The sequence below is a fragment of the Triturus cristatus genome, chromosome 3_2 (genome assembly GCF_964204655.1).
Source record: "Triturus cristatus chromosome 3_2, aTriCri1.1, whole genome shotgun sequence".
NCBI lineage: Eukaryota > Metazoa > Chordata > Amphibia > Caudata > Salamandridae > Triturus > Triturus cristatus.
Genome location: NC_140584.1, coordinates 744,788,048 through 744,801,746, shown reverse-complemented (window position 1 = coordinate 744,801,746; position 13,699 = coordinate 744,788,048). Strand labels below are relative to the sequence as shown.

General features: G+C 43.8%; 1 protein-coding gene across 1 annotated transcript in view; it reads left to right on the top strand.

The window, feature by feature from the left end:
- ANKAR (ankyrin and armadillo repeat containing) overlaps window positions 1–13,699 on the top strand; it is a 1,190,398-nt gene that overhangs the window by 608,642 nt on the left and 568,057 nt on the right. The gene's annotated exons all lie outside the window — the stretch shown is intronic.

The window sequence follows — 13,699 nt, the reverse complement described above, 5'->3', positions numbered from 1 at the left end:
CCATTACAACACTCACTCACAAATGCACATACATACACGCAGGCACGCACCAAATGAAAAAAACACATAATACTTACCTTCACTGCAGTTGTCTAAGAGGGAAGCCTCGGAGGTCCCATGAAGTTTGGCACTGCTGTCTTCCCCTCATTGGCGGGTGACCTGAAGAGACGGCAGCAGTCTCCCACTCGTTATAGAGTGGGATGGGGTCATTGAGACTGCCGACCCCACTCTGTGAACAGCTGTCACTGATTCACAGTTGGTCCTGGGCACCTCGGGGCTTAAAAATGAAGTGTCCACATCTGAGGCAATTAGTGGCACTCCTCCTCTTCATGAGGGGATGGCCACGAGGCACTTTTGTCAGGATGAACAAGTCACACCCATAGTGCTGTGAAATCCTCAGCCTGGCAAAGTTCAGCTCAGGCAGTCAGGTGCCTGCACATTTAGCGCATGTCTAGCTCCCGGCTGCTTGACCTGAACAAGAACAGTGTCTGTTAGGCTGACCTTTATTCAGTCTGATAGACACTCTTCTTGACAGGAAAAAGTTGGGCAAACAGACTGGCCGCGGCTGCTGGTAGCATTTAATTGGCCTGGTTACATATAGTACCACTTGACTAGGGACTCATAAGTAAATTAAATGTGCCAATTGAGTCTAAGCCAATTGTGCCATATTTCAAGGAGAGAACACAAGCACTTTAGCACTGGTTAGCGGTCCTAATGCGAAAAAAAATTAATTTCAGAAAAAGGAGAGGTGAAGACAAAAAAGTTTGGGGGTGGCCCTGCGGAGAGGGCCAAGTCCAACAATCATCACTGTAATCTGTGTCCCCATTAGACTAGTCTAGAACGTACACAGCTTTGGCAGATTTGTGAGCCACCACTGTGCCGCAGTGGCCTACATTTTTACATTTGTTGCACGTTTGCAACATTGCTGAACAAAACTGTGCATTACCTAAATGTGTCTTACTTCCACACCTGTAACAAATTTTACTCTTTGGCGTCTTTCCTATGGATGACCTCTGTTCTTCTTCGTTTTTCACCAGCTTGAATATTGTGAAAAGCCTGGCGTTGAGCTGATACAGACAGATCGTGCATGCATGGTGCGGTGCTTTCAATACCCCAGGCAATTCCTGGCCTTGTACAATGTAAAGTCGTCTGTGGTTAATCTCGAATCTTTTTACTATTTCATTATTTCCACAACTTGGTGTTGTATCATTTCTTCCTTTGATGTCTTGTATACTCGCATCAAGCCGCCAGACCTCTAAAGATGCCCACAGAACTTTCCTTTGGCTCCCCTGAAAGTTGATGCCTCTTGTAGAACATAAGCCTTTCACATTCTTAAGCAGCATAGAACAGGAGTCTATTGTCTTTTTGGCAGTAGTATACTCATTCGCACCAGCTCCAACTCCTGTTGCGATTACTCTAGACCAATGTTTCCATCAGTCCGAACCTAAACAGTGGCTCAATAAGGCGTTTTTCTTCTTTTGTGTGATCACGGCCCTCTCTATGGCATGAAGATATGATTCAAATCCTTGCTTCAACTATTCACTATCTACTACCAAATATCTCGATTGGGAAGGAAAGGAGGAGCTACAACGCCACGTTGCATGTTGAGGATGTAGAGGTGACTCAATAACAATGAAACAACATTGTACAACATATGTACAGAGAGAGAAGTAGAGTAAAGTAAGACATTTTTGCAGACGACTAACAGGAATGAAGTGGCTAAAAGCGAAGACAAGCACCTGCTATGTGTTGACTAACCCATAAAAAATAGGCAGTGACATAGAAATGCTATGAACTGTTCCTTTTTTCCTTGATGAGTGTGTGTGCATCGCAGCTATGCAAAAGCAACCAGATGCCGCCGGGAATCAGTTGCAGTTTCCCTATGATGCTACCGAAGTAAGGAAATGGTAAACGTCCAACATATGGGTTGCATTGAGCTGCAGAACGAATCGTCAGTTACACGTGGTCTATTGTGTGTGCATCACAGGTCATCCGTAACACCCAAATTAGGTGTGCACGTCACAGTTGTAAAACGGTGCACGGATAGTTACAAGCAGTAAATCATATGCTGACCTACTATGCGCCAATCAGAGTTGACAGTGACATACAGATCGGGTGTGTGCGCCACTGTTGGAAAACAATTCATAAAAACAGCTTACTTGCATTTAACTTTTCACCATCAAAGTATTTAGTCCATTTATGCCCCTCTGGAGCTACACAGGACTATTGTGTGACCCAACAAGGTGACCCGTTGCACATATCACTAATGATTCCGAACTGAGACTGACTCTGTGGAGAAACTACGTACAAAGACTCGTCCAGGTGCTAGCAGTGGCCATGATAGCCTACTCCTAAGATGGTGGTAGGTAGCATCACTATATGCCTCATTCACTTGACTTCCTATGTTTACATTGAGTTGCGGAGGCCCTCTAGGGTGACCAACCATCCGTAAATTTCACGGACTGGAACTGCCCGTTATTTGGGCCTCTTGTCCGTGAGGAAATCTTTCAGGGACGCCTTTTGTCCATAATTTCAGACATTGGAGCGAGCTGTCAGGGGCAAGCTGCCTGAGAGATTTTTAACTCCCACTACAGGGGGACAGCTCGAGCTCCTGCTGTGATCAAGGGCCTGTAGCAGCCCCACTCTGAATCGGTGCAACCACATCTCTCCCCTGATAGCAGGGTCAGAATGGGAACAATCACCATGAAGATTTTCTTTTTTTAAGTCTCACTCTCGCTTAACTATATGTTCTTTAGGTAGTACAGTGCCACATTTCACATTTCAGATAATGTGCTATTCAGTGCATTTTACGTCGAACTGGGACAGCAGAAATGGGGCAAATTGTATATAGTTTTTAAAGGGACCTTTACATGAATATGCAGGTATTTCTACTGATGATTTTGGGACATAAGTGGCAAATCGCTAGTTTTAAAACACGTTCGGCCTATATCATTGGTGAATACAAAGGAAAGGCAGACAATTCAATATCATGCAGGAAAGATGGGCGTTCTCCTCCAACACATTTTAGTAAACATGGTGATCAATAGTGCATTTGAAAGTACATCCGACAGCTAATTCATTGCCAAAATTTGATAGGATTTAACAGGACAATTTTACAAAGGGTTGGGGAGGGTAGAGGTTCACTCCGTGCTAGAAATAAGGTAAACGTGTAATGAATAGTCCATTTTATTGGATGAATTTTTGTGCTGAATTTTGACCTCCTGTCCTGAATTTTTGTCCTGGATTTTGACCTGTTGTCCTGAATTTTTACACTGACAGTCCTGAATTTCCATCCAGGCCAGTTGGTCACCCTAAGGCCCACAGCTGGAATGCAGATGCATTTCACAGTAGTTTTTAGGTCTCGCCTGAGACAGCGCTGTAGCACTGCGCTTGCGAGAGCTTTTGTAAATGGGGGATCTGGAAGTGCAAACGAGTGCTTTCAGGCCTCCAAATACAGTGCATGTGCGCCAGGCGCGCGCACCATTTGGAGGCCTGAAAGCACTCGTTTGCTTTCACTTTCGCGGGCCGCACGGCCGCTTTGATGTGATCGCGATCACTTTCACACAGTGCATGCGGCGCGCGCACCATTTGGCAGTCTGCGTGTACATTTCGCGGGCGCTTTGATGTTCTCAGTGAGCCGCGCGGCCACTGCGAACACCAAAGCGCCCGCGAAATGTACACGCCATTTGCCACCCCCTCCCTTATCCCACTTCCTGCTTGTATTTCCATTTCTCTATTTCATCGTTCTCTATTTAACTCGGCGAACATATAGGTCTAAGGTACGACGCCACAGTCTGGCGCAGAAAACGACTGACAGGCACTAAATGGACATTTTAAAGCGGACTTCCACGGTCCGCGCGCTCGTACTATGTGCTGCTCATGAAACGACCAGACACACATTCAGAAAATCACAACGGTACAGGGTGACTCACTAGAAATAACTTATGCGTTTTTCAACTCTTATTGCCATCTTTTAAACCCAGTCAATAGGTATTGTTTAAAGGGAAACTGTTATAAATGGAACCCTGCCACATACTGTCTTTTGTAACATGTCTCAGTCCATCAAGGGGCGGAAGCAGGGGGACACTCCTTCAGAGGCCAAAGACATCAGTCAGTCACTGAGCTCTAGAGACGGTAGCAGCCGGGAGGCTGAACTCACCTTACTAGCTTTATTCCCTGACAGTCACATTTCGTAATAAACCTTATATCGCATAAGTGGCTTTTGGGAGAAACTCTCTGCAGAAAAAACACGGGCCTTTGTCTCTATACCCACGGGGACCCTAATGTTCCCTTGCCAGCTGTATAAAGCGAGGGGGCGCTCTCTGCACGTTTGTTTGACGTGATCTACATATCACAATTACAAATACGATAAAAATCAATCCAGTCTTTCATTTTAGCGAGAGGCATACATTGGAAATGGATATTAGTACTATCTGCTAAATACAGCGCCAAGAATTAGTAGCTCTGAGCGCTACGTATATATTGAAGAATGTACAATGTCCTAATTAAAGTCCCCGCCCCCTTCTGGTTGCCCTCCCACTCCCGCAGTTCTTGACGGATGTTAATGAAAGAACCGCCCCACCCTGAACGTTTTAATTTTACAACGAGGCGAGGTACAGCAGTTATATTTCCGAGCAGAGGCGATCCGCGTAGCACAGCCCAGAGTACGTTTGCAATATTCTGAATATTGCAGTTACTTTTTGAAGAGGGTGGTATAACATTGATACACATGAGAGCCGTTACTAAGAATGAACAAACCCTAACTGACATTTTTTTTTCATTATCTTAAACAAAGGAGTGATTAGGTTTAGGTCGAAAAGATACACTGAGAGAATATTTCGACTTTCATCACCCCTCCCCCACCAAGTGACACTACTACAGACATTTATAATGTCATGCACGCCCTAAAATGACAGGAACGGCACAATAAACACCTTAATCGACCCGTTCTTTTATGGAAGGACGTGCGTGGCATCCCTAAGAGTACTTCTTCTCTACAGAAGTTTGGGGCCGCAATAATTATTTACCCCACTAAATTGGATGTGCCTCATTGACTTATTTGGTCCATATTCATACAAGATGCTCCTCTCGTGGCTGGCACGAGCTGGATTGTGTAGCAGAAGTGATCAAAACGCAGCATAATCCAGTCATATTTTGTATAATCCCACAGTTCCATTTTATTCACTACTTAATATGTTTAATTTCGTCAACGGGGCATTTTAAAGAGCAAAGTGTATTATTATTCATTTTGCTCCCCACTTTAACTTTTATTTAAGGTGTCCCTTCTGGAAGGTTTACCACTGTGGCGAGGAAAGCAGATGCGTTCGTTTTCCCTATTTACAAGCGTTCACTACCTTGACCAGACTGCCTTTAAATATTCGGATATTTTTTAGGTCTGGTATTTGCCAAGACCTTTCGAATTCATGTTACTAAAAGTATATGTGCAAATATACTTATGGGGACTTTCAGCCATACCTGTTCATGCATTACTAAATTGTTCTGTCAACACATTGTTCTTCATTTCGCATCAAAACAGATTATGTGGCGGTGGGTCAGCCCACTGCAGTCATTGGGCAGCATCACTGTGAGTGATGTGATTTTTCCATATAAAGTTTTTTTAAAGGGGCATATCCACACGCAAAATAAGTAACTTAATTGTCAAGGACTACTACGACAATGTGCGTTTTTAAACATTTTTTTTTTTTTTGCTTTTAGTAATTTATTTTGATATTGGCGATGGTCTGTCAGATCCCGTAACAATAAAAATTTACAACAAGCATTTGCAATGCAATAGGTCTCGCAGTTACGCAAGTTTGAGCTATTGGCATTGTAAATGGCTATGCCTTTTATTTTGGTATTGGTTTTTAAAACATAAATACAAGACATTGTCATTTATAACGGCAATAGCTTAAACTCGCGTAAATGCGAGACCTATTGCATTGCAAATGCTTGTTGAGCCTAGTGGCCACTGGACTACAGCTCACCTTGAAACAAGCATTGGCATAGCCAATAGGTCTCGCCTTTGAGACCTTATAAGTGTTTAGCCATGCAACAGTTGCATAGCTAAACACTTATAAGGTCCCAAAAGCGAGACCTATTGGCAATGCCAATGCTTGTTTTAACTGCTGCAATCTATTGAAGCCCCACGGAGAACATCAAAGCGGCCGCGAAAGCGAAAGTAATCACGGTAAAGCGCACTGTAGCGCATGCGCTGGGTCAGGCGAGACCTAAAAACAACAGCACTCTGAGCAGCTCCACCTAGCGCTCATCTCACACCAGGATCAGGTGCCACATGCAGTGCAAAACTATATCTGTCAATATGTAAACTGGGTCCATGAGAAGATATGGCCTCAGCACTCAATCTGACTGAATGACTTGCCTCCAAAATGCATGCAGTCCTTCCCATCGCTGAAGGATCATTGCCGTTAAAAAGAACCTGTGAGGCGAATATAAGTTCAGTACTTTATTTAAGCAGAATGCGACCGGCAAGACTGAGGTCCATGAAGCACTGTGGCCCAACTGACCCACATTCACAAGGTCATTAATACACCCTATATAATGCCCCAACATTCCAGCTCTACATACAATTCCACAGCCAAAACCCAATGTGAGACCTATTGCCTTCTTATTCAAGTAGGGGAATGGTGGGCTTTTAAATAATGATTATTAAGGTCCAGCATACGTGCCCAAAAGACAGTGAACCAGAATTGGTATGCAGTTCCTACGATGTGGCAGGTAATGGTAAGTAAACAGGTGGTGCCAGGGTGTGGGTAAAGGGGAAAGCAGGAGAGAGAATTCCTCCTTATGGAAAGGAGACCCTCACACACCCATCAAGCGGGTGTCTTGCTTCATCATCGGGTCTAGCTACTTATCAGGCCGGCGGTGCAATACCCGATCAGGTGCCCGGAAGGGGCCTTCTTCGCGGAGATCTTTTTTCCAATGCCGATGGGTGTAGTGCGTGTGAGGGCCCTATAGTAACTAGAGGAGGTGACAGTGATGTGTGGGATAAGTGAGATATAAAACAGGAGATAGTGATCCACTCAGAACAATTTTAATGAGTTGTGGTCACTACCCTGATTAAAACCATAGTGAAACGCATATTCTCACTCTAAGGTTTGTGTGGGTATGTGCTGAAATGGTCAACATGTTTCTTGACTGTTATCTATTGATTGGCATTTCTTCAGGACCAGGATAAATACTGCCTACACTTTTCTTGGTGGTGGTCACGACCTCATGGAGGTGTCAGAGTTGACCACACGTACTGCACCCTAAAAAAATGTGTGGTACCAGTTGATTTACACCACAACCCTCATTGGGTTTGTGGTGAGTGGCATCGGATACCAGTGGAGGAAAGCACTATAAGATAGTGTCGGATCTGTAATGAGGAACCATCCGTATTCCTACCCCCTCTCTTTACCAGACCTATTGCATTGCAATTGTTTTTTTTGTTGTTGTTTTTTTTTATATAGCACGAACTTGAGTGAAAGGTGTGTATTTATGTTGCATTGAGTACAGTGTAATTATGTGTTGTGTTATTATGGGCACAGAGTGGTATTGTGTAGAGTGTATTCATCTTGCATTAAGTAGAGAGTAATTATGTGACGTGTAATTATGTAGTACTGAGTGGTATGTGGAGTGTATTTATGTTGTATTGGATACAGTGTAATTATGTGATGTGTAATCACACAACCACTACCACACGCACAACCACAACCACACACACAACCACACACACAACCACACACACAACCACACATACAACCACACACACACACTCAACCACACACACACAACCACACACACACACACACACAACCGCACACAACCACACACACACACAATCACACATACACACAACCACACACACAACCACAAACACAACACACACACAACCACACACACACACAACCACACAACCACATACACAACCACACACACACCACACACACACAACCACAACCACACTCATAACTACAACCACACACACAACCACACCCAACCACACACACAACCACACACACACAACCACACACACAACCACACATACAACCACACACATACAACCACACAAACACACATAGCCACACACACAAACACACACACACAAAACACATACACAACCACACACACACACACAAACACACACAACCACACACCCACACACACAGCCACACACACACACAACCACACACAACCACAAACACAACACACACACAACCACACACACAACCACCCAACCACACTCACACACAACCACAGACAACCACACACACAACCACAAGCACACACACACAACCACACACACACACAGCCACCCACACAACCACACACACACACACAACCACACACAACTTAAGGGAATCGGGTAACGGAAAGAGAAAGAACTCTATCCAAAATCACACGTTTTCAGTCCAGTCAGAAAGGCCCCAACGAGTCCTTGTTTTGTAGCTAAGCAGATACAGTCAATTATTTCAGTAAGCTTGACGCAAATTAGAAAAAGAGAAGTATAGTGCAATTATTAGGCACGCATTGTTTACCTTGTAACCGCGTAAATATTTGCAGCACATTTTCATTCTTTTTTACCTTGTAACCGCCTTCATTTATTTTACCTTGTAACGAAGTAAATATTTGCAGCGCATTTTCATTTACTTTGCCTTGTAACTGCTATTTTACCTTGTAACCGCATAAAGATTAGCCACGCATTTCTCCCAATTAAGCAACAAACTGTATTGCAGCCGCAAAGCCACAAGTAAAGTGATCGCAAAACTGAAAGCAAAGCCACAAGATGTATTTGTTTTACTGTCTGTTTCTTCTCTCATAGTGTGTTCATCTTTCTCTTAGTTTGTGCGTTTCTATCTCTCTCTCAGTCTATCTGTGTGTCTCTGTCTTTGTATATACTCCTCTGTGCCCGTCATGCTCCACTATATGTGTCTACCTATGGTACACTGTATTTACGTGTATGTATCAAACTCTATATGTGCCATTTAGTGTTTATAAGTTTCTGTCTTTATCTATGCCTCTGTTCCTCTTTGTCTATCTGTCTCAGTTTCTAGCTTTGTGTATGTGCCTGTATATCTCTTTGCTTGTTAATCCCCTTTTCTATATGTGTGTACGTCTGTTTTCCTGTACCTAGGTCTAGCTCTGTGTATTTCTGTCTATATGTCTATAACTCTATATGTAAGCAAGCGCAATTTTAGATTAAGGGAATCGGGTAACGGAAAGAGAAAGAACTCTATCCAAAATCACACGTTTTCAGTCCAGTCAGAAAGTATGACTTAGCCCCAACGAGTCCTTGTTTTGTAGCTAAGCAGATACAGTCAATTATTTCAGTAAGCCTGACGCGACATTAGAAAAAGAGAAGTATAGTGCAATTATTAGGCACGCATTGTTTACCTTGTAACCGCATAAATATTTGCCGTGCATGTTTCATTTTTTTACCTTGTAACCGCCTTCATTTATTTTACCTTGTAACAAAGTAAATATTTGCCGCACATTTTCATTTACTTTGCCTTGTAACCGCCTTCATTTATTTTACCTTGTAACCGCGTAAAGATTATCCACGCATTCCTCCCAATTAAGCAACAAACTGTATTGCAGCCGCAAAGCCACAAGTAAAGTGATTGCAAAACTGAAAGCAAAGCCACAAGTAAAGCGATCGCGAAGCAGAGGCAGCCGCCAATGGTGCGTGCGCGCGCCACAGACAGCCATATGCTTTCAATTATCGCGCCTGTGTCTGGGCACGATAATTGAAACCAGATAGGCTTTAGTACGCGTAACAGACACCAATAGGCCATGGGCGGAGCGATGCACCCGCCTTTGGCCTTTTGCGTGCTCTGTCTAAAAAATACAGCCACTAAAAGCCCAATAATAGAAGATAAAACAAAAAACACACGCACGAGCGCGTACGATTCCAGGGTCCATTTCTGAACCCCAGACAAAAGGACTCTCACTGCGCGAGCACTGCTACTCAGTGCAACGCTAGGCGCGAGACCTAAAAACAAGGTCGCTGAAGGGGAGGGAGTACAATGCGAGAATCAGGAGAGGAATTTGCCCATTAGGAAGATTTTGGTTTCCTTTTTATAACGTGCCAGAGACGGAATTCTTCTAATGGCAGGTGGGAATGAGTTACATATTCTTGGTGCGGCCCCAGAGAACGCACAATTATAGTTTTTTCCTTTCAAAAGCGCAGAGGCTGGAGCAAAATGTCTCTGGAGGACCGGGAGTTTCTGGCTCCTCCGGACACTATAGGCTTCTGGGCACGAAATCCAGGGGATTTAGTGTATAGAGCCTTGTGAGTGATACATGCCAGTTTAAGTTGGATTCTAGATGTGGTGAGATATGGTCGAATTTTTTAGAACCAGTTAGGAGTCTGGCAGCGGCGTTGAGGCAGGCTTTTAGGGGGGCCAGGGAGATCTTGGGTAGGCCAGAAAGGGTAGAACATCCATATTCGAGTCTGGAGATAACAAGTGCCTGGACTGCCATTTTTAGGTTGGGAGTGTCAAGGAAAGGTTTTAATTTTCTTAGATAGCTCAGGTGAAACCTGGCGGTTTTGGCCATCAAGTTGATGTGGTCATGCATATTCAAGCTACTGTCCAGAGTTATTCCAAGGGATTTGGCAGAGTCCACTATGGTCGGTGGGCAGTTTAGGGCGGTGTTCGACTTAGTCCATTCCCGAATGTCAGGGTTGGTTTTGGGTGGGGAGATTAGAAGGAATTCTGGTCGGAGGTGAGCCATTGGACAGTCAACTTCAGGGCCTCATTCAGGGAAAAAACCTCCTCCGGAGAAGAGATCTTGATGTAGATCTGCGTGTCATCGGCATACATGTGGTAGGAAATATTGGCGGTGCATAGTACTTCTGCTAGCGGTTCGAGGTAAAGATTGAAGAGGGAAGGGGAAAGGGTTGATCGTTGGGGGACTCCGACCGTAATCGGAGAGGGAGAGGATTGGTTACCGTTGATTAAACATCTCTGGGAGCGGTTCTGTAGGAAGGATCTAAACCATTCGAGCACAGAGCCATCCAGTCCCATTCTGAGTTTGAGGCATTCGAGAAGTTTCTAGTGGTTGAAAGTCGAGGATAGATCTAAAAGGATTAGGCAACAGGGTTTGCCTTGGTCAAGGGCTTGGAGAGCATCATCCACGATATAGAGAATGGTGGTTTCAGTGCTGTGATTTACCAATCTGTGATGTGAGGGTTCTTTGTTCAGTTCTGGCTTTGAACGAGAGATGTTTAAAAACTCAAATGTTCCCATTTGTTCTTGTCTGTTTGACTATAGCTCTGTGCCACGGGCACTGAAGGTGCTCAAAGTTCGTTCATGCCAGTGGTAACTATGTCATCAGGGTTTTTAGCCATGGTCACTTACACGCAACTGAGTCATGTAACCAGATTGGTGATTTCCATATAATCTCTTAAAACTTGGATTTATATGGTGCACTATCTAGTGCTGTCATTATTGTTGCACCTGGGCAAGAGGCAATGTATGGTGTCTTTCAGTGTCATGGAAACTCAAGCTCAGAGATACCACAGAAAACAAGTTGCCTTACAACAGGACCGAGAGAAGCTTAATGGGAATACACAGCAATGAGCTGTAAAACTGTCTATTCTTGAGAATCTAATGGGAAAGTTAAAATGAAAATAAATACAATAAACATGTCTTTAACTTCTCTAAAATCGTGAAGTCATAAACAGAAACATTTATGGAAATCTTTCATTCGTTCCGCATGTTCTTCCTTGACCAGCCTCCTAGGTGTTTATCTTAGGCTTCCTTCCTTAGATATTATGTTCTGCACAACCACTCTTCTTCACTGAGAAAGGCGAGGTCGTGCTTTTTCAGGGCAGCTGCATCTCTTCCTCCTAGTCCCCTGGAGCCGTTCTCTTCTTTTCCCTGAATGATGGTGGTGTTGCTTTTTTCACTGGCGGATAGTTAAGGAGGCATTCATGTTTGCAGTAGTGTAGCAAGGTCAGGTGGTAACCGGTGCCAAAAATCTCGTCACCCTCCCCCCCCGCCCACATTGAAATTATTAAAATAAGGAAAAAAAACGATAGGTAGACATATTTTTGCCATTGTGTCACTCCCCTCAGTGCCCTTTTGTCACCCCCCGCAGTGATGACACCTGGGGCGGCCCGCACCTTCGGCACCCCCCTTCCTTCTCCACTGCATGTTTGTGCAAGATATTTTGCGGGTAGGGCGTACAGGCTGTATCTCTTTTCATTATCTTTATTGTCAGGTGTGTTTTCTTTGAAGATTGTAGTAGAAATATTTTGCACAGGCTTTTGTTAGATATCCAATTTTGCCTTTGCGATAGGTGTCCTTCTATCTGAGTGTTTACTTGGCTGCGAGAAAAGGATGCATGTTGTCCTTCAAGAAATTCAAAAACCTATTATTATTTTAAACGCATTTAATCATCACAAAACTCAATTTGTTTCTATGAACTAACTCATTATCATCAGAATCTGAAACACACTGAAAACATTGCAACACAATATGTCTGTGAATTCACAAGGTGTAGCTGTAACTATGCTTCAAAAACATACGTTTCCACATAAATGAATTTCCTTTACTTTCAATCAATCCATTTTGTTTGCTAACCCTAAAGTGCATGAGATTACTGTACAATTTGCTGTCATATTTTAAGGATTTTGGAAGCCCTGCGCAGAGGCCTATTTTGGAGCCTCATTTTTGAACATTTAGATGTAATTAGTGTTAGAAATGACGCACCTCCTTAGCCTCACAGGTTTTAAATGTTGTTCTGAACGTGTCCCCACTACCATTAACTCCATGTAACTACTCAGCACCCATTTTCCATGTTCTGCCTCTAAGGCCACCACTAGTTTGTAGAAATAGGTTCCACGTCCATTGCTCTAAGCAATATAGTGAAGCAAAAACCTTATTAAACTGCCTCGTCATAGAAACCGTGCAAACAATAGCACCACCTTGAAATCCATCACGTCTTAACAACATTCTCACACCCATCATGATTAAAGACCTCTCCAGGGAAGCATTCAACATAGGCAATACATCCACTTCACAAAGTAGTTTTCCAATGCAATCAAAACTAGAACGATTTACCTTGCTACTGAAAAAAGCAAACATCAGCCATGAAGGCCCTGTTGTATTCCGACCCTCTACGAGCCTACCACCCCTCAAAGAGCTAAAGACCAAGATAACATCAGTTGCATCCTATAAAAGTGCCAATATGGTTTCAGATCATTCTGCCTCACAACACTGAAAGAGCAAGCATCCAAGTGACCACCAATGGCAGTTCAATATCTGATCACACATACAATTAAACAACAGGACACAACACTGGTGTTATTTCTATCAACTGATTCTCATAGGCATCCCCCAATCCCACTAAGAATTTGAGGAGTACCACACTAGTGATGGCAGTGCTATCTCCCATCACACATAGAAGAGGCATAGCCAAGGCACCAGCAGTGCAATCTTCATTGAGAGACAGAACAGGCAAAGCACAGGGACCTTTATGGATGCTGTGTCCCAGGAGTTGCATGCTTGTGCCCCTTCTAGTCATTATGGAGGCCGTGGCACAAGGTAGCCCTTCTTGGCATATTATACGTATTTAGGAGCTACGGTGGTACAGGCACGACGCAGTCCACCTCACTATATTGTGAGCGTTCTGGTATTGTGTTGGACAAGGCAGAAGGTGGCCCTGTTTGATCTATCAAGAGCTTCCCAGGCAT